The 22,911-nt window shown below is 41.6% G+C and overlaps 1 long non-coding RNA gene across 1 annotated transcript in view; it reads right to left on the bottom strand.

The window, feature by feature from the left end:
• Positions 1–22,911, bottom strand: part of LOC121027194 (uncharacterized) — a 282,693-nt gene that overhangs the window by 16,594 nt on the left and 243,188 nt on the right. The gene's annotated exons all lie outside the window — the stretch shown is intronic.

A 22,911-nucleotide genomic window follows, 5' to 3' on the forward strand; every position in this document is an offset into this window, starting at 1 on the left:
CTAAAATTTCCATCCCATGGAAACATGGCCTGATGATCTAACATTACAGAGATATGTATTATTGTCTCCTTTTAACAGATAAACAATTTGAGGCTCAAGGAGTTTAAGAGAGCTGTACAAGTTTAAAAGATACTTGTGTGAGGTTTGGCTTTTTAAAAAGCCACAGTTCAGGCTCTTTGCATCACAAGGGCCTTTCTCAGTGTGTGGCCTCGGAACCACCTAAGGCAGAATCACCTAGGGTGTTAGACTAAAAATTCTCATTCCTGAGCCCCTACTTGAGATATACTGAATCAGACTCTCTGGAGGCTTGTGACCTGGGAATCTGTATTGTAAACAAATTCCAGAGATGATTTTTACCCTCTAAATTTTGAGAACTTCTATACCTATAGTAGCTTTCTTATGAAGTCACTTGACAAAGTAGAATACTTAAGAAGTCATTTACTACTGAATTTCCATCCCCTGGTGGCTGGCTTTCCTGGTTCAGGAAATTGTAACCAAAGTTCTCATGCACTTCCCCCATTTAAAAGAAAAAAAAAAAGGTACTGCTGACTTCAGTGTAAATATTCAAACAGGGCATTTCTGCGACTGGCTGAGAGCCCCAGATGTACACATGGGCGCTAGGAAAGGAGTTGCACAAACGTGGGGTCATGGAAACATTAGCAAAGGAAATGAAGCAAGCAGACGGATGTAAAAATGGGACTGTTGCAGAGCTCTGTATTACAATGAGAAATATTATACCAAAGTTCCAATAAAGAAGTCTTTAAAAGCCTTTCTAGTTTCTTTATCAGCGAAGCGATTTTTGTCTTTTATCTGTGGTTTGGTTTTGGTCTCTCTTTTGCATCTGTTTTCTTCCTGGATTCTTGGCAGTTCTCATATGTTGATTTTCTGGAAAAGGATTAAAGAAGAACCATCTCTCTTCTTCATTCGTTACCTTCATTGACCAATGCCACCCTCTGTGCTCCGTCATTCCCTATGGCCTTCATACACTCACTCAGCAAAGAGATACTGAAATACTGGCCACTGTATTGGGTGCTGCAGGCCTTGCCCTTGAAGATGGCATAAACTACTGTGGGAAACGTATTAACAATTACAATCAAAAGTTGAAAATGTTACCAAAAAAGTATCTCTCTGGATGAGAGGGATGACATCCTAAACTGGAGAGAAGAATAAAGGTAGGTGATTCAGAATACCAGGCTGCATGGATAAGAATCGCGTCTGTACCACTTACTAGCTGCACACCCGTAATCTTTCTGTGCCTTAATTCCTTCATCAGTATTATTGGAAGCAATAATAAAGTCTACCTCATAGGGTTTTCTGTCATGAGGTTGGATGAGTTGATAAGTACCCTAGGGTACTTAGAGTAGTTCAAGGTATGTAGTTATGTGTAACTGTTAGTGGTTACAATTGTTATACTTATGCAAGGGTTCAAGGGGGGCCTACTCCATTCCTTACGCAAAGAATCGTGTAGACCATAGCCCAGAGGCATGTACACGAGGGAGTGCGATGTCCAAGCAGTGCTGTGTGACTGGAGTATGCGGTTCAAGAGTGCATCGTGCATGCAGAGTAGGGAGTGTGCATGGGAATGTGCATACGTGACCATGAGTGTGGCCTGGTGGTGAGAAGGGGCTTGTGCTGGGGGACCATGGTGTCAGGAAGCTTGGCTGGGGACTGATGGCATCTGGACAGGTAGCAGCTCACAGCGGACCCACAGCATCAGTCACGAACAGCTGGCGTGGGTGTGAATCCCCGCTCTCCTGCTCACCAGCTGAGTGGGCCTGGGCAACCACTTTGCTCTGAGCCTTGCTTTCCTTAACCCCCAAATGCAGAAACTCCTAGAGCACCTCCCACAACAGGCAGTGGGGAGGAAGTGCGTTCACATGTGAAAAGCCCTAAGAAGTCTCTGTCTCTCACGTAGCAGGCTGGATTTATATGTTAGAAATAATTACCAGACGTTTGCCCCTTAGGATAAAGGCACAAAAAAGAAATCTACAGTGATATTCAAACAGGGAATGATCTGATGAGACCTTTTATCCCAGAAATTTTGCCCCAGAAATGAATGAAACCATAATAAATAAGAGACAGAAGAAACAAATAAAGGTCTGTAGTGAAGTCCACTGAGGTTGCATACAGGTGCTAGACCCAAAGTATGGAAGGTGGACGTCCGGCGTGCTCTAGCACAGCCAGTGTTGGCGTCATTTCTCGGAAGCATACACAGCAAGAGGCAGAGACTCCCCAGCTGTCTCAGAGGACAATCCCCTAGCTGGTGAGGAGACTGGAAGCTATTTCACAAGAGGGGTGGTGACAGAACGGGGATGTTGGACTGAGAGGGGAGGTCGGCAGTAGAGGCCGGTACTAGGAACATGTTGGCTGCCCTAAAACAGGAAGGGCTGTCCTGTGAAAGAGGGAGTGGACCGGTTCTGTGGGGTTCCAGGTGACGGGGGAAAAAAACCTAAAGATGAAAATGACGGAGAGATGGATTTCAACTTAGGTTCTTTTTCCCTTTTTTTAAATTTAAATTTTAGTGAACATACAGTGCAATATTGGTTTCAGGAGTAGGATTCGGTGATTCATCACTTACATACAACACCCGGTGCTCATCCCAACAAGTGCCCTTCTCGATGCTCATTACCCATTTTCCCCTCTCCCCCTCCGCCCCCCCTTCCCCATCAACCCTCAGTTTGTTGTCCATCAAGAGTCTCTAGCGGTTTGTTCCTCTCTCTTCTCTCCCACTCCTGTATGTTTATCTATTGGTTTCTTAAATTCCACATATGAGTGAAATTATATGGTATTTGTCTTTCTCTGATTGACTTGTTTCACTGAGAAAATACATTCAAGCTCCATCCACATCATTGCAAATGGCAAGACTTCATTCTTTTGATAGCTGAATAATATTCCATTGTATATGTACACCACATCTTCTCAATCCATTCATTAGTCAATGGACATTTGGGCTCTTTCTATAGTTTGGCTGTTGTTGATAATGCTGCTATAAACATTGGGGTTCACGTACTTCTTCAAATCTGTATTTTTGTATGCTTTGGGTAAGTACCTAATAGTGGCAATTGTTGGATCATAGGGTAGTTTCTTGAAGAACCTCCATACTGTTCTCCAGAGTGGCTGCACCAGTTTGCATTCCCACCAACAGTGCAAGAGGCTTCCCCCTTTTCCACATTCTCGCCAACACCTGTTGTTCCTTGTGTTGCTAATTTTGGCCATTCTGACAAGTGTGAGGTGGTATCTCACCGTGGTTTTGATTTGTATTTCCCTGATGATGAGTGATGTTGAGCATCTTTTCATGTGTCTCTTAGCCATCTGGATGTCTTCTTTGGAAAAGTGTCTATTCATGTTTTCTGCCCATTTCTTGGCTGAGTTATTTGTTTTTTGGCTGTTGAGTTTGACAAGTTTTTTTTTATAGATTTTGGATACTAACCCTTTATCCAATACATCATTTACAAATATCTTCTCCCATTCCATCAGTTGCCTTTTAGTTTTCCTGATTATTTCCTTTGCTGTGCAGAAGCTTTCTATCTTGATGAGGTCCCAATAGTTCATGTTTGCTTTCATTTCCCTTCACTTTAATGACATGTCTAGTAAGAAGCTGCTGAGGCCAAGGTCAAAGAGGATGCTGCCTGTGTTCTCCTCTAGGGTTTTGATGGTGTCCTGTCTCACATTTAGGTCTATCAGCCATTTTGAATATATTATTGTGTATGGTGGAAGAAAGTGGTCCAGGCTCATTTTTCCAGTTTTCCCAACATCATCTGTTGGAAAGACAGTCTTTTTTTCCATTGGATATTCCCTTCTGCTTTGTCAACGGTGATCTGATCATGTAGTTGTGGGTCCATTTCTGGGTTTTTTATTCTGTTTCATTGATATACACGTCTGTTTTTGTGCCAGTATCATACTGTCTTGATGACTACAGCTTTGTAATATAGCTTGAGAACCGGAATCTGATGCCTCCAGTTTTTCCTTTTTCAGGATTGTTTGGCTACTTGGGGTCTTTTGTGGTTCCATACACATTTTCGGATTGTTTGTTCTAGCTCTGCAAAAGATGCTGGTGGTATTTTGATAGGGATTGCATTAAATGTGTAGATTGCTTTGGGTAGTATAGACATTTTAACAATGTTTGTTCTTCCTATCCATGAGCATGGAATGCTTTCCCATTTCTTTGTGTCCTTTTCAGTTTATTTCATAAGTGTTCTATCGTTTTCAGAATATAGATCTTTTACCTCTTTGGTTAGGTTTATTCCCTTATACCTTATTGTTTTGCGTGCAGTTGCAAATGGGATCAATTCCTTGATTTCTTTTTCTGTTGCTTCCTTGTTGGTGTATAGAAATGCAACAGATTTCTGCACGGTGATTTTATATCCTGTGACTTTGCTGAATTCATGCAATAGCTCTAGCAATTTTTTGGTGGAGTCTTTCAGGTTTTCTCCTTAGACTATCATGTCACCTGCAAATAGTGAAAGTTTGACTTCTTTCTTGTTGATTTCGATGCCTTTTATTTCTTTTTGTTGTCTCATTGCTGAGGCTAAGTCTTCCAGTACTATGTTAACTAGTAATGGTGAAAGCGGACATCCTTGTCTTGTTCCTGACTATAGGAACAAGTTTTTCCCCACTGAGGATGATACAAGCTGTGGGTCTTTTGTATATGGCCTTTATGATGTTGAGGTATGTTCCATGTATCTCTACTTTGTGGAGGGTTTTTATCAAGAATGGGTGTCGTATTTTGTCAAATGCTCTTTCTGCATCTATTGACAGGATCATATGGTTCTTATTCTTTCTTTTATTAGTGTGGTGTATCACGTTGACTGATTTGCAAATACTGAACCAGACCTCCAGCCCAGGAATACATCCCACTTGATCATGGTGAATAATTCTTTTAATGTACTATTGAATTTGATTTGCTAGTATCTTGTTGAGAACTTTTATATCTGTGTTCATCAGGGACATATCTCCTTTTTAGTGAGGTCTTTGTCTAGTTTTGCAATCAAGGTAATGCTGGTTTCATAAAATAGCTTCATAAAATACAAGGAACTTTTCCTTCCGTTTCTGTTTCTTGGAACAGTTTGACAAGAATAGGCATTAGCTACTCTTTAAATGTCTGGTAGAATTCCCCTGGGAAGCCATCTGGCCCAGGATTCTTGTTTGTTGGGAGATTTTTGGTTACTGATTCAATTTCTTTGCTGGTTATGGGTCTGTTCAAATTTTCTATTTCTTTCTGTTTCAGTTTTGGTAGTTTGTGAGTTTCTAGTAATTTGTCCATTTCTTCTAAATTGCCCAGTTTGTTGGCATATAATTTTCCTAGAATTCTCTTATAATTGTTTGTGTTTCTTATATAATTGGTTGTGATCTCTCCTCTTTCATTTGTGATTTTACCTATTTGGGTCCTTTTCTTTTCTTTTTGATAAGTCTAGCGAGGGGTTTATCAATTTTGTTGATTCTTTCAAAGAACCAGCTTAGTTTCATTGATCTGTTCTACTGTGGGTTTTTTGGTTTATATATCATTTATTTTTGCCCTAATATTTATTATTTCCCTTTTTTCTGCTGGCTTTAGGATTTATTTGCTGCTCCTTTTCTGGCTCCTTTAGGTGTGAGGTTAGATTGTGTATTTGGGACATTTCTTGTGTCTTGAAATAGGCTTGAATAGCAATGTATTTTCCTCTTAGGACTGCCTTTGCTGCATCCCAAATGTTTTCGACTGTCATGTTTTCATTTTCATTTGTTTCCATGTATTTTTTTTTAATTCTTCATTAGTTTACTGGTTAACCCATTCATTCTTCAGTAGGATGTTCTTTAACCTTCATGTATTTGAGGACTTTCCAAATTTTTACTTGTGGTTGACTTCAAGCTTCATAGCATTGTGATCTGAAAATATGCATGATATGATCTTGATCTTTTTGTTCCTGTTGAGGGCTGATTTGTGACCCAGTATGTGATCTATTCTGGAGAATGTTCCATGTGCACTCAAAAAGAATGTGTAGTCTGCTGCTTTAGGATGAAATGTTCTGAATATATCTGTTAAGTCCATCTGGTCCTGTGTGTCATTCAAAGCCATTTTTTCCTTGTTGAATTTCTGTTAGGTGATCTGTGCATTGTTGTAAGTGGACTGTTAAAGTCCCCTACTATTTTTGTATTATTATCAGTGATATTCTTTATGGTTTTTTAGTAACTGATTTATATATTTGGGTACTTCCAAATTGGGGCATAAATATTTACAATTGTTAGATATTCTTGATGGATAGACCTGTTAATTATGATATAATGCCCTTCTCCATCTCTTGTTACAGTCTTAGTTTTAAAATCTAGTTTGTCTGGGGCACCTGGGTGGCTCAGTCGGTTAAGTGCCGACTTTGGCTCAGGTCATGATCTCACAGTTCATGAGTTCAAGCCCTGCATCAGGCTCTGTGCTGACAGCTCAGAGCCTGGAGCCTGCTCTGGGTTCTGTGTCTCCCTCTTTCTCTGCCCCTCCCCCACTCACACTCTGCATCTCTCTCTCTCTCTCTTTCAATAATAAATAAACATTAAAAAATAATAAAATAAAATCTCGTTTGTCTGATGGAAGCATGGCTATTCCAGATTTCTTTTGACATCCATTAGCATGATAGATGGTTCTCCATCCATTCGCATTCAATCTGCAGGTGTCTCTAGGTCTAAAGTGATTCTCTTGTAGCCAGCATATACATGGATCTTGTTTTTTTTAATCCATGATGATACCCTGTGTCTTTTTATTAGATCACTTAGTGCATTTACATTCCAAGTGATTATTGAAAGATATGAATTTAGCCATTGTGTTATCTGTAGAGTTGGTATTTCTGGTGATGCTCTCTGGTCTTGCGACTCTTTGTTGCTTTTGGTCTTTTTTTTCCCTCCACTCAAAGAGAACTCTTAAAATTTCTTGTAGGGCTGGTTTTGTGGTCACAAATTCCTTTAGGTTTTGTTTATCTGTGAAATTTCTCTCTCCTTCTATTTTGAATATCAGCCTTACTGGATAGAGTGTTCTTGGCTGCATATTTTTCCCCTTCAGCACATTGAATATATCCTGCCAGTCCTTTCTGGCCTGCCAAGTTTCTATGGACAGATTTGCTGTGAACCTGATCTGTCTTCCCTTGTAGGTTAAGGACTTTCTTTTCCCCTTGCTGCTTTCAGGATTCTCTCCTTGTCTCTGTATTTTGCGAATTTGACTATGACATGTCTTGGTGATAGGCAGCCTTTGTTGAATTTAATGGGAGTTCTCAGATTTTTAAAGTTTTTATTTTAATTCCGGTTAGTTAGCACACAGCGCTGTATTAGTTTCAGGTGTACAATAGAGTGATTCAACACTTCCATACAACCCCAGGTGCTCATCACAAGTGCCCCCCTTAATCCCCATCACCCATGTCACCCATCCCTGCTCCCCTCCCCACCTCCCCTTTGGTGACCATCAATTCGTTCTCCATGATTAAGAGTCTGCTTCTTGCTTTGGCTCTGTCTCATTTTTTCCCTTTGCTTGTTTGTTTGGTTTCTTAAATCCCACAGATGAGTAAAATTATATGACATTGGTTTTTTCTGATTTCAGTGAGCATTATACTCTCTGGCTCCATCCATGTTGTTGCATATGACAATATTTCATTCTTTTTTGTGGCTGAGTAATATTCCACGGTGTATATATACACCACATCTTCTTTATCCATTCATTTATGGATGGACACTTGGGCTGCTTCCATATCTTGGCTATTGTAAATAATGCTGCCATAAACACAGAGGTGCATGTATCCTTTTGAAATAGCGTTCTTGTATTCTTTGGGTAAGTACATAGTAGTACAGTTGCGGGATCATATGGTAGTTCCATTTTTAACTTTTTGAGGAACGTCCATACTGTTTTCCACAGTGGCTGCACCAGTTTGCATTCCCACCAACAGGGCACTGGGCTTTTTTTTTCTCCACGTTCTCGCCAACACCTGTTGTTTCTTTTGTTGTCGATGTCGACTCAGTTTTTAAGAGGTAACAACATGGTCAGCTTTTAGTGATTACATTCAATATCTCAGAAACTGTCCTCAATGCTTTACTGAAATTCTTTCATTTAACGTTATAACAACCCAATGGATTACACACTGTTGTAGAGATGAGGAAATGGAGACAGACACAGGAGACAACTTACTCAAGTCACATAGGAAATACATGGCAGAGCAGAGACTGGAGCTCTCCCTCTAAGGATTGCCCACCATGGCCTCCGCACAAGCCATACAAAGCTGAAACAGAAGACCTCAGTGGGGCCCAGGGCATCCCTCCTGCTGTCACCAAGCTCCTTCATGATCAATCTTATTTCTAACATGAGGCCTTCCTGACCCAGGTTAGTTGTCCCTGTTAAATTTAAGATGTCCCTGTTAGAGTTTCCCATGACACACTGTTCATTCCACTTGAGAATATTTACCAAACTTGTATGAATTGTTAACTTTTTACTTTCTCACTAGGCTCCAAGCTGTCTTGTTCTTCATCATATCTTAGTGCCTCGACTATGTCTGGCTCAGAATATGGGCTCAGGAACTTTATCAGTCATGATTATCCAAAAAATAGAACCAGTAAGGTGTGTGTATGTGAGAGAGAGAGAGGTACAGAGAGACAGATGGAGAGACAGAGAGACACAGAGAGACAGAGAGAAAGGGGAGAGACTTTAAGAAATTAGATCATACAATTGAAAGGCAAGTTCAAACTCTGCAGGACAGCCTGGTAGTTTGGGGACCAAGGAAGAGTTGATGTTATAGTCTAGGGTCCAACAGCAGTCCACAAGCAGAATCCCTTCTTCCTCAGAGGACCTCCTTAAGGCCTTTAACTGATTAGGTAAGACCCACCATGTCATAAAGGATATGCTGCTTTACCCAAAGTCTACTGATGTAAATGTTAATCACATCTTAAAAATCCCTTCACAAACCTATGGCACCATAGCCTAGCCAGACTGACACATAAAATTAACCTTCACAGTAACCATAGTTACTTTTTGAATAAATGAGTAGTACATTACCCAATACTGGAGAGGTTCACATTAAAATAAGTTGACACGTTGTGCATGCCATTCAAATATCTGAATGAACTAGATTGGTTTTAAGATGCCTCTATTTTCTGTCGTGTCATGATATGTCTCACCAGAGAAGTTTTAGAACAGGAGAAAAAGAATTTTCACATGATTCCAATGGTAGCAAGCTATTCCTCTAGCTTTCATATAATGTGTTTATTGCTGTGCATTTAAATCCATAACAATTTTGATTTTTTTCTTTAATGGAAGGAAGTAGTATCTAAACATTTTTATTAAAAAATTTTTTAACTTTCTGTTTTAATTTTATTTTTTGAGAGACAGAGAGTGACAGAGCACAGGCAAGGGAGAGGCAGAAAGAGAGGGACACACAGAATCCGAAGCAGGCTCCAGGCTCTGAGCTGTCAGCACAGAGCCTGATGTGGGGCTCGAACCCATGAATGGGAGATCATGACCTGAGCCGAAGTCGGATGCTCAACCAACTGAGCCACCCAGGTGCCCCTAAATATTTTTTTTAATTGAGCATATACCTATGTACAGGCCACTGGAAACAACAGACAATAACCTCAGCCTTTAGAAAGCTTCTATTATAGTGGGATGGTGAGGAGGATAATAATAAATAATAACTAAATAAACTATAGAGAATGGCAGATGATGAGAAAGTAGGGAAGGAAATCAGAAACACGGAGTCCAAGGTGAGAGCAGGACAATGATATTTTCAATGGGAAGCCATAGAAGGCCTCACTATGAGGCAAAGTTTGAAGAAAACGCTAAAAGTATAGGATCTAGAAAGTCATGTGCATATTTAGGAGTAGAAGAAAGATTTCAGGGAGAGAAAATAGCATGTGCAAAGGCCCTGAGGTGAATTTGTCATGCTTGATCGAGAATAACTAGGAGGCTAATATGGTTAAAGGGTAGAAAGTAGTAGATGTCAAAGCCACAGGGGTCATAAGGGCTTGAATGTATAGGGCTTGATGGAGTTATATGCAGGTTATGAGGATTTTGACATTGACTCGGAGAAATGGGAGTCACTGGAGGGTCTCGAGAAGAGGAAGACATGATCTGATTAAAATCCCGAAGACCAGTCTGGCAGCAATGTGAAGAATATGGCTGGAAGCTCTATATATGGCAGGTGTATCCAAACTGTTACATAAATTCCCAACTCACAGCTCCCTACAAGGACCACCTGTCCATTTTACATGGTGTGGTTTTGTTTTAAACAAGTTTACCGTGGTGTCATTGACATAAAATACACCACGTGTAAAGCGTGCAAACTGATATGTTTTGATGCATGTATATACCTGTGAAACTATCACCATATTCAAGATAGTGAAATATCCTTTCCTTCCATAGTTCCTCATATGGTGTGTTTTTATTTTACTAATCGCATCACCCAGTTGCTGTTTTAAGAGTGGGGTGGGGTGTAGAATAAAGGCAACCGCCATTTGTTCTATATTCTTGCCAAGAACCTGGACACCCTTCCATATAGCTGTGATGGTGGGTTTCCTTCCTCCTGTGCTTACTTTAGGAATACCTAGAAGGGCATGTGCAGGCCAATTTCAACTGTTCCAAAACTTCCATTGCATTTTGAGAGGTGTGGCCTATAGCTGTGAGCAGAGAGAGTGACCCGCGTTTTATGTGGCAAATATTTTTTGCCAGGATTGTTTGAATGAAGCACACCCAGCCTTTTGTAGCTATTTGGGTCCTGCTATAGGGAAAGTAAGCTATTTGGTTTGGAAATGCCTAGGTTTCTGACAGACAAATATAAGCCAGTTAAGATGGATGAAAAGATGTGGCAGAAGGAGGAACTTTTCCCCCTAAGGAATCCACATCATTACCCTTGGCAATAAATCCACACTTGAAGTTAATGAAGAAATATGGACAAGTTGTTTTTTGCTTCCTTAGTTCTGCCTTCGATTCTCCTCCCACCGTACCTCGCATCCCTGGGGAGCAATATATTTTCTTACTAGGTGAGAGGAAATTCCTGAATAACTTCATAATGTGCCTTGCCAGTATTATCCACCACGCCTTGGAATTTCCTTCCACCCTGTGCTCTGCCTCTCCAAGTTGTTTCTCACCCTGGCCAGATAATGGATTTTTCTCCTCTTACTCTGCACTGACTCCTCAAGGATCTCATGACTTTTATTATTGCCCAAATAGCCTGAAAAGAGTCATTTTCTCAAGTCCAGATCCACCTATCCTCCATATTTATTACTCAATTTTTTGTTCAATAATCATTTACAGAGCATCTACTGTATCAGTCAGGTCCCAGTAGAAAACACATGACACATAGACAAACTGAGAGAGCTGAGAAGAACTTAACCCAGGGATGACGTTCAAGATGTGAGTGCGTGAGTGCAGGGAACCTAGGAGGAATTACTGTAGAATCCTGGATGCAGTAACGATAGGATTCGTGATCTCCCCTGGGCCTAAAGGGGCAAGAGGGAGAATAAAGAGAACCTGAGAGACACAGGGAGGGGGAGAGACTCACTCGATGGGAACCTTGGCCTCCAGTTAAGGGATGAAGCCAGCTCACAGCATCCCGGCCAGGAGGTAGCCTGGGGCGTTGACACCCTGACCTTACTCTCCTCTTCTTCCAATCTTGGGTCATGTTCACCCTTGACAAAGTTCATTCAGGGCAAAAGGAAGCCTATTGATACCAGTCATACAGGTCGGCCCTTCAGGGCACAGAGCCTAGTAGAGAGTGGATCTGGAGGGCAAACTTCTGCACACCTGCTTCATGACAAACAAAACACACTGCACTGCTTACTGAACAAACACAGCCTCCTACAGGAACATCATGCAAGAGGTTGAAAATGGGATTCTTTAATTACCACGAAGTTGCTCCTCTTCTATTACCAATCTTGGTGCCACCATCTGCAGGGACACTCAAATCTGAAACCCATGAGATCTGGGCATCATTCCAGGCTCTTCCTCTCTCTCATGCTCCTGCCCTTCTCTCCATGGCTATGTTACCAAGAGCTGCCATTTTACCCCAAAAATGTTCTAAATCCATAGTCTCCTCTCCATCCCTACGGTCACTGCCCCCCAGACAGGCCCGTGCATCTTTTATCGTGTTTATCACGCAAGCAACTTCCACTCTCTAAATCTTCCCCACATTGCCACCACAGTGATTTCTCTAAAACATAATTCCTTTTACTTGTTGATCATGTCTCTTGCACTAGAATATAAGCTCCACCGGCGTGGGAGTTATGTCTCTTTTGTTCACTACCCTATTCTCAGCAGGTACATACGGCATCAGGTGGTTACTCAAATATTTGCTGAATGTGAATATGCCACGTCACTCCCCTGCCTAAAATATCAGTGACTCCCATTGCATCTGGAGTCATACAGTCATTATTAGGATTAGAAACTATTATTTCTTGAGTACAGTAGCATGGTTAATGCTTGTAACTATGAAGTATGTAGTATTACTATCTCCAGTTCATATCTGAGGAGACTGAAGGTCAGAGAATTCACATGGTAAACCAAGGGGAAAACTCAAAAGACCTAGAAGACAGCAGACCCATCAGATGGAAAAAGGCTGAATCCCTGAATCGCTGTGTAGAGGGTTACCATCCAAACCATTCTATTAAAGGGTTGTATGAGAAAGAAATGTGTCTACTGTGTTGATCCTCTCATATTTAGGCACTGATTTTTTATAACAGTTAATCTATTACGATGACCCATGTAACTACTACTCAGGATGAATTTATATGTCAAAAACCTATAAAGAAAATTACACTAAGCTAGACAGCCAACAAAACCAACAAATATGCAGGGTTGCTTTTCTCTGATTTAAATAAAAGTATCTCCAAAGGGGTTAATAAAATTTCCAAAGAGGTATAGAGAAGAAATGATATTCACAGAAATAAGAAAATATTAAAAGAAACCTAGGAAGATACACGAGATGGGATATGAAAACAACTGAATCTGAAAATCCAACATGGAAAACACAGCTGTTGCTCCACGAATCTACCCAAGGACCTCCTGGTTGCTTCCAAGTTCGGGCAGTTACGAAGAAACTCCTATGGACATCTGTGTGCAGGTTTTTGTGCAGACCTAAGTTTCCAAGTCCTTCGGGTAAATACCAAGGAGTGCTATTGTTGGATCATACAGTAAGAATATGTTTAGCTTCATAAGATACTGCCAAACTGTCTCCCAAATATCTGTGCCATTTTGCACTTCCACCAGCAATGATGAAAGTTCCTGTCGCTTCACATTCCTGCCAGCAATTGGTATTGTCAGCGATCGAGATTCTGGCCATCCTAATAGGTAGTAGTCGTGTCTCGCTGTTGTTTTCATTTACGTTTCCCTGATGACATATGATACGGAGCATCTTTTCACATGCTTATTTGCCATCTGTACATCTTCCTTAGTGAGGTATCTGCCCAAGTTTTGGGCCCATTTTTAAGTTGAGGCATTTTGTTTTCTTATTGTTGTATATTTAGAGTTCTTTTATATTATGGAGAACAGTCCTTTGTCAGATGTGTCTTTTGCAAACATTTTCTCTGTCTGTGGCTTGTCTTCTCACTCTCTTGACATTGTCTTTTGCAGGGCAGAAGTTTTCAGTTTTAATGACGTCTAATTTATCAATTATTCCTGGTAAAAAAACAAGGTTCAACAGTAGTACCTAAGTGGCTCCATCAGTTAAGCATCTGACTCTTAATCTCAACTCAGGTCTTGATCTCAGGGTTTTGAGTTCAAGCCCCATGTTGGGCTGCATGCTGGGAATGGAGGCTCTTTTAAAAAAATCAACTAAGTAAGTTTCAAAAATCTTATTGACTTCATTCAATGATTTATAAATCAGGTGACATCCAACCTAGCAGATAAAAAGGTGCTCTAAGGTACTGTACAAAATGAAAGACTTTTATAAGCAGAAGGGAGCAGGAACAAGGAACTTCTATGAGGCAAAACAGTGGATTGTTTTTGCAGGATTACTTTTCTTTAGGGGATGGCAGGCGTCTAAAGGAAGATTACCTAAATCCCACTGATCGAGTAATTCTTGATGGACTAGCTTAAGATTCCATTTCTGGAAGAACTGAAACTATTTAAGTCTTGGTTTGCTGATGCAGCACCCAGCAGAAGTTTGTTTGGGACCTGTTGTCTTGATTTTAATAATTCGTTCATGGATCACACCTTTGGTGTTGTATCTAAGCATAGCTTTTGGAATTGCTTTATAAATCCTCGCTAGATGGGTGAAACTCTTCTTTGGACAACACTGAATACAGTGATGACAAGTTAACTAGGAATGTAGTTCAGGATAAATATATAAAACTTGGAAGCCTGTTTGACATATTGGAAAGTCTTCAACATATCCTATATATGTCCTATGGGGGTGTATATATCCCATAAAAGCCTTGAAAGAAAACACTAAAACAAATGCGACGGAAAAATATTTAAGATATATTGTAAGAAAAATTTTCAGCAAGACAGGAGTCTCATGCTTAAAGTGAGCTCCAATGCTAGTAATATAAATACAAATATGTCCATACCTAGATATATCCGAGATGAAGGAAAAAAAGTCTTTAAAGCTAGCAGAGTAAAAAAAAAAAAAAAATTACCTACAAAAAAGGCAATCAAATTGATGGCAGACTTGTCATCAACAAGAAAGAACAAAGATAATAGAGTACTAGTGTCAACATGCTGAGGGAAAGCAATAGTCTTGAAAATACGATATACATATGATAGAAAACTATTGTCCAAAAGTAAGGAGGAAAAACAATCTCAGGCATATGAAGACGAAGGTTCTTACTAAAAGAAGTAGCAAAAAGTATAGCTGAGCAAGATGAAAGGATTTATCTTAGGAATACAAGAGTGAGTATAACAAGATCGGCAAGGCATTTTGGGGGGGAAAAATAAAAAACCAACCAGAAAAAAACATGGACACAAAAGAAGTCCTGAATTCGTGGAGAAGTATCACAAAATTGGCAGTTCTCTCAAAATCAATCTGTAAATATTTTAAGATACTGATTAAAATTTTCATCGCCTTTTGAAAATGAAACTTGACAAGATGACCGTAAAATCTAAATGGAAGAATTAGAGCCGATGATAGCCCACATAATTTGAAGAAGATTGTGCCTGTCCTACCAGTTACCGAGACCTATTTTAAAGCTTCGGTCATTAAAACAGTGTAGCGCATGCCCAGGAATAGACACGCACGGCCATGGAACAAGTTAGAAAGCTTAGAAGCAAATCCAATAGTTAACGGCACTACATATGTAACACAGATGGTGTTTCATATCGGTGGAGAAAGAATGTTAGCAATATGAATATTTTTTAAATCTTTGTAATACGTTTTTGTCTGTTGATGCTGTTCCCTGTACATACATTTGATCTTGGAGAAACATAATAGGAAGTTTGAGTCTTGTCATAGACCCAGCTGTCCTTTCTTATCAATATTTACCAAGAATCTGACATAATTGACTGCTGCTTCTCTCATTCCTTGTTTTAGCTCCCAGTCGATCGGGAACTCAGAAACAGGGGAGGAGAAAATTGTGATTCCGTACCAATGAAAATCCTCTCTGCAAGGTGGAAATAAAAGTATAGCTACTTCAATGAATGCTGTGAGATTTAAATGGGTTTATATGTGCTCAATGCTGAGCGCAGTCCTGAAGGACCACACTACACTCCCTTGCTTGACAAACTATTTTGATGTAGGTACAGAGAGTCCTGGTCCGATCTCATGGACCCAGTCATTTCACCACTTACAGATGACTTATAACATGATGTAAATTCTAGAGGAACCCATGTCCTTCCCTGCCACTAAATCTAAATCATTTCAAGACAGGTTGTTGGGACCACCTCACCATAATTGATCTGGACAGTGTAACAGATGGCACAAAGGGCACACGGTGCTCATTAACAAGTTTCTTTCCTAGTGCCGTGCACCAACTTACATATGCACATTAAACCCAGGGGCACCTGGGTGGCTCAGTCGGTTGAGCGTCCGACTTCAGCTGGGGTCATGATCTCACAGTCTGTGAGTTCGAGCCCCGCGTCGGGCCCTGTGCTGACAGCTCAGAGCCTGGAGCCTGTTTCGGATTCTGTGTCTCCCTCTCTCTGACCCTCCCCCGTTCATGCTCTGTCCCTCTCTGTCTTAAAAATAAAAACCCTAAGTAAGTATTTTCCATCCGTCCATAGTGTTTAGATCATCACATAAAATTTCCTGAATACGTATACTCTGCTGCTGTTGAAGCTAATTTTCATTATTCCATTTATCACGTTATTTCATTTGATGTCAATAGGAAAAATGAAGTTAACTGCAGCCTTCTGAGAAATCGATGGGAAGAAATTACTTGGGCACTTCCTTTCTCACTGAAGTTCAGGACTGTTGTGACATTATCTATTAACTATCATCCTGATGCCGGGGAGCAAGTCTGGGCTTGAGAGCATTGTTTGAGTTGACTTACATTTCACCGCACTAGATTTTACATACTATACGAGTGCTTTGTTTCCTTAGTAACACCAATGCCTTGGGTTTTCCAAAAGCAACATATTCAGTATTCCTTAGAGGACCATCTTCTTGGACAGTTTGTTCTCAACAAGTGAATTGATTGGAAATTGATCACAGGGCATATCCATTGATGTACATTTTTGAATGTCTGATATGCCCATGAAGAGGTTACAAAGAATCATGAAACCTAGTCTCTGACTTTGGGTGTCACAAAAATCTAGTGAGAGAAAAAACAAATACACTGAAGGTTTACATTTAATCCAGAGGAGGAAATGATTCAAGAGACATCAGCAAGTCTTCACAGAGATTTCTGACATGATGATAGGGTTGTAAAGGATGAATAGAAGTTCAGTAAGCAGACTGAGTGAAAAAGCACATATTCTGAAGTATTGAATTATGAAATAATATACTGTTTCTGAAAATTAAAAGACTCGATGCATTCAGTATACTAACCATAGATACATATATGTATGTATATTTAAAATAGGCACCTGGGTGGCTCAGTCGGTTAAGCGTCCGACTTCAGTTCAGGCCATGATCTCGAGGTTTGTGAGTTCCAGCCCCGCACTGGGCTCTGTGCTGACAGCTCAGAGCCTGGAGCCTGCTTCGGATTCTGCGCCTCCCTCTTCTCTGCCCCTCCCCTACTCATGCTCTGTCTCTGTCTCTTTCTTCCTCTCTCTGTCTCAAAAATAAATAAACGTTAAAAAAATAAATAAATAAATAAAGTAGAAATATTTCCCATTAACCTTGCACTGGTTAACTCGCTTGCAAAAAAATTAGCCAAAACTCAGTGGCTAAAAACAAGAGTCATTTATTACTGCTTTTGTATCTGCAGGTCTACTGGAAGTCCGCTGACATTCATCTAGACTGTGTGCAGGTAGGGCAAGTCTGCTCTACGTGTCTCTCGTCCTCCAGCCACCAGCGGGCTGCCTGAACTTGTCCTTTTCGTTGTAATGGCAGATGTGTAAGAAGGCAAGTGGGAACACTAAGGCTTTTGCAAACCGAGGCTCAGCAGTGTCATTTCCAGCATCTGTCATTGTTCCAGGCAAGTTACACGGCAAATCTCAAGTCAAGGGGTGGGGAACTACACTCCACCCTTGATGAGGCCACGGCGAGGATGTGCATGCTGGGATGGGTGAAGAATCAGGGCTATTCATAGAACCTACCTCATACTTCCAGCAGCGATTTGCCGGAGCTTACAACAAAAGGCATGGAAGGGGGTCTATTACTAAAAGTCCGGTCTATGAGGGACCATTTACAACAAAACCCCAGGAAACTGTTCTAATCAGGCGTGGCATGAGTTTTGAGATTCCTGACAGCCAAAAGGAAAAAGAAACAGGAAAAGGGACATTTTCTTTACAAAAGGGCAAAGAAAATAAGACGTCTGAGAAAAAGAAGAACGACAACTTGCAATGAAAATGAAATTCGTACACATCTATCTAACTCACCAACACATTTACATGCATGTGTGCCTGTACATTCTATGGAGTGAAAACATGGGCTTTCATGTATAATGTGATAAACTCTTCACGTAAGTAATCTGTACATGTCCATCATTCATTCTTCACCCCCCTGCCAAATATTAGGTAACCTTTGTGTGTAAAGTCCTTTTTAACTAGGGGAATGGATCATCCCTGATACCTCCAAAGAAAATCAGTCAAGAAAGACCAGACAAAGATAACCAGTCAGATTTTTTTTTTTTTTCCATCTCTGGTGTCTGACTGGATGACAAAGAAGTCTGGTACTTTAGCCAACTTGTCTGCCAACATTTCACTTGCTTCCCTTGCTATTAGTTGGCCAGGTTGAAAAGTAAAACCAAAACGAAACGGTCTTCGGCAAAATCTGGACCTTTTATCCCCACTTAATAAATATTTGAAATCTCTCTGTTGCCTCACATCCTGTGTGAATTTGTAGGAGAACCAGTTTGGCTGCTTTATACAGAAACAAACATTTAGATGTGTGCCTTTAGGCTAGTACCTGAAACAATAGCAGTGCCTCATTTGTATACCCTGCTCTTAACTTTCTCAAACAAATGGCAATAAGGTTTTGGGTATGGGACTGCCTCTGCCTCTGATTGTACCCTAGTTACTTACTCTGTGTGACCTGAAATATCATTTAACGTATTTGAATCTGGATGTCTTCATGTGTAAAAGTGACGACAATCCTATCTACCTTCAAAGCATAGTTACGAGGATTAATTTTGAGATTTCGTGTGTGTGTGTGTGTGTGTGTGTGTGCATGCGCGCGTGTGTGCACGTGCACCAGGATCAGGGCAGTAGCACATATTAGGTATCCGGTAGATGTTGGACCCCTTCCTCCTATGATATCAGGAGGACTATGCCTTCATTCACTAAGCACATGTCCTATGATGTCTCAAGCAGATTAAATAAGAAAATTGAGCTATAAAATAATCAGCTGAGGGGTGCCTGGCTCAGAAAGTGTCCATCTCTTGATTTGGGTTTTAGGTCATGATCTCATGGTTGTGGGATCAAGCCCCACATTGGGCTTGTCACTGGGTGTGGAGCCTGCTTAAGATTTTCTCTCTCCCTGGGGCATCTGGGTGGCTCAGTTGGTTGAGCATCGGACTTTGGCTCAGGTCGTGGTCTCACAGTTTGTGAGTTGGAGCCCCACACTGGGCTCAATGCTGTCAACCTGTCTGTGCAGAACCTGCTTTGGATCTTCTGTCCCCCCTCTCTCTGCCCCTCCCCCACTTAGGCTCTCCCAAAAATAAATAAATATTTTTAAAAAGATTTTTCTCTCTCCCTTTCTCTCTGCCTCTCCCTCCCCCTCAAAAAAAAAAAAAAAAAAACCCATCAGGTGAGTTTCCAGTGGTTGTACAGAAGAAGGAAAGCAGAAACCAGATTTCTCAGGTCTCCATCCCTGGTTTATTCTGTAGCTATACTCTTCATTCATGCACCTGCTCACCCATTATTTATTTGCCCCGACTGTATGCTGAACACTCTGCTAGGCATTGTACACTTAAATAAGTAAAAGAGACTTGCCCTCAACCAGCTTACAGTCCCACAGGGGTACAAACAGAGGAACACAATGATATTACCTTGTAAGAGAGGCTGATAATAGAGGATTTGGCCCAAGATCAAGGAGAAAAGAATGCAAGCCCTGTTGAGTGAGTAACTGTTCTTTCTTTCCTTGACTCCCTGTGAACTCCACTTTCCCATTCAGTCTCAGCCCATGTACCGGCACCCATTCCAGTCACTTATGTCCCCACTCAGACCCCTCCTCGGCGCTCCTGACACACATACCCACCTTCCCCGCTTCTTCTATCTCAAAGCCCTTGAAAGTCACGCCAAAGAGCAAGTCTGTGATCCTTGCTGGTACGGGCTTCCCGGTGCTCCCTAGCTCAGTGAGCTCACCACCACCCCTCCAGGTAAGCAGGTCAGAGATCCAGGAGCCATCTTGGATTTCTCCCTCTCCCTCCCCCTACACCATACCTGTCCTGTGAGCCGTATGGGTTCCACCTTCTCACGCTCTCTTTAATCAACGTACTCTCTTCACTCACACTACCACCAACAGTCCAGTTACCAGGGGCACTTGTTGGAACTGCTGTTACAACTTTGCTGTTTTTACACGGATACCCAGTCTCACCCTGACAAATCTGGAAACAGAAATTCGGTATGTCACCTTCCTTCTGAAAACCTGTCCGTGTCTTCCCATGTGTGTAATCTATGGACTCGTTCTCTTAACGCAGCCCAGGAAGCCCTATGTGATTCTGGCCCCCTCCCAACCCTACCCTTCCACAGTTAACTCCTCCTCTCTCCTCCTTCTAGCTACGCTGTTCATCTTTCAGTTTGCGGCTTCTTATTAAAAATGACATACCAGGAGCGCCTGGGTGGCTCAGTCGGTTGAGCGTCTGACCTGGGCTCAGGTCATGATCTCACAGGTTGTGGGTTCAAGCCCCGCGTCGGGCTCTGTGCTGACAGCTCAGAGCCTGGAGCCTGCTTTGGATTCTGTGTCTCCCGCTCTCTCTCTGCCCCTCCCCTGCTCGTGCCCCATCTCTCTCCCTCTTTCAAAAATAAGCATTAAAAAACTAATTAAAAAAATAAAAATGATGTACCATATTATTAGTTTTGGGAACATTTCAATGAGGAGTGAAAAGTAAGACTTTCTTCCTCCCCTCCTATCCAGGGCTTCTCACTTTGGCTCCTCAGAAGTTCATTCAGTTGGGGGGGGGTCCCTCAACGCGTCAGTGTAGGCTGGCCCACCTGGAAAACTTAATGGACTGTGCACCTCATGCTGTAACTGGCCACAGAGAAACCAGTGGTACCCAGCAGGTTGTGACAGTAACATCCAGTTCCTTCTCTCTAAGGAGGAAGGCCTCAACCAGCGAAGGCTAATGGGACAATTTCTGCTTTGGCCTGGTCTCAACTCCTCATTCACTATATCATCCAAGTTCTATGGATTTCTTTCTGAGTCTCTCCTGAATTGTGGGCCTAAGACAACTTCATTCTGAGTTACCGATTATTTGCAACAGGGCTCTCCATGCTGTGTTACAGAAAACTCTCAACTTTTGCTCATGCTGCTTTCAGTGTTTATTTGGAACTTCTCTCAGGAACTGATAAAGAGGCTTTGCTTGCTTCCAAGATGCTAACAGGTGACCGGTAGGCAGAGAGTTACTAACAGCAGGGCTTCACTCTGAGTGTAGAATCCAACAACCTTCCAGTAGCCTGTACACTCAAGGCCAGTGGCCTCATTATTTTTCTCTTTGGGTTTAGTATGTGGTTTTTTGACACCCCCCCCCCTTGTCTTTTTGCATGTCAGGAAGTATTTTAAGACTCCTTCAGTGAGGAAGGGTAGGTTCCTGAATGAGGTCCAGGATCAAAACAGATTCCCCAATTGGGGAGATACCTGCGCACAATTAAATTTCCCGTGCAGCACCATTAAACATCCTTCTGGTTGCCCTAGTTCGCGGTTTTATTGTTTAACCAGTTCTTGCTGACAGTCTTGGGGGTTGCAGGTCTGTCTGACAGCCAAGCGCATATTATTTCCATTATAGTACATGCCACTATATTCTCTAGGAGGGAATGTTTTAGGTGATGCCAAGTGAGAATTTACTAATTACATTTCTCCCTGAATCTGTCATTATGTTAAGGATTGACTCTTCCTCCAGCTAGCACATTTGGTATCTCCCGTTTTCTGCCTTTCCAAATGTTACGGACTCTTCAAGACCTAGTTCCCTTTTTACAGCTAAATAGGGACTCTTTGCTCTCTTGAAATCTCATAGCCTTTGGCGTTTGTTCACTTTTATGTTGTGTCGTTCTGAAAAGGAGTGTCACTTAATAACAGCCATATAGTTGTCTAGCTTCTTGGATGGTTTTTTGTTTTGGACGTTATCGATAGTTTCTCTTCACTTACATTGTTAATAATGTCACGGATTAATAACGATTTCCTTGGAAGCAGGAACTAGCCCTTTCCTTTTATTGAATCCTCAGGTTATATCCAAAAACCTGGGCACAGGGTTGGTGTTTTATAAATGTTTGCTGCTTATTCTCAAGTGGAAAAATACCCGTCAAATCGGAGTCCAAAAGCATGTAAAGTCACGTAAGTTGGAAGGAGGCAGGGTGGTTTATGGTAAGGTACAGACGCTACAAAATGTACAGAGGGGTTAAGAACATGGATTTTAGAGTCATACAAACCCAAGTGCAAATCCTGGATAGGCTACTGGATAATTACGTGCTATGGATAAATTAATAACATTTCTGAGCCTTTGTCTTCTCATCTGTAAAATGCAGATCACGTCGATCTTACTATAGACGGTGGTGAAAACGGAACGAGATAATGCATGGAAGTCTAAGCACAACACCTAGTTCACAGGAAGTACTCAACAAAGGATATTCACACAGCGTTAATTATTAACAGTATCAATATTAGTACCATTAGTGGTGTTAATGTCAATACTGAAAGAGCAATGCCTTTGGAATCAGCCTTTCATTGTGACAGTCATTAGTTATGTGGCCCGTGTCAGGTAAGGTCCCTTGAGAAGCAGATGACAAGGCAGGATGTACAAGACACTAGCTGGGGAGAGTGATACAAAGGATAAAGATAGAGGGAACAGGGGAGGGTAGGTAATGCAGGTCTGATACTGTGAAAGGACAGGGGGAAGGAAGCAGCATCCGGTAGGAAAATCCCTACAGATCTGAGTACGGTTCTGAGAAAACCCTGGCCGGGCTAATGCAGAGCCTCGGGGCAGAAGTTGGAGGAATCCCACCTCAGGCAGGACCGCACGGCTCTAGGGCCACTGCTGTGCTCGGTCATGGCCGGGGAGCAGCCTGGGTGGAGGGTGGTCTCGGCAAAAATGCCAGTGTAGATCTGAGGATACAGGGGCAGGTTTCCTTTAACGGAGATCCTTTAATGCACCTCCGTGCCCCCCACTTGGTCATTATTCCACCTGTTCCAGTCAGCTCGTCACCCGCGGCATGAAGAACACAAT

Source organism: Herpailurus yagouaroundi, unplaced genomic scaffold (genome assembly GCF_014898765.1).
Source record: "Herpailurus yagouaroundi ecotype Mexico unplaced genomic scaffold, PumYag 77, whole genome shotgun sequence".
Taxonomy (NCBI): Eukaryota; Metazoa; Chordata; class Mammalia; order Carnivora; family Felidae; genus Herpailurus; species Herpailurus yagouaroundi.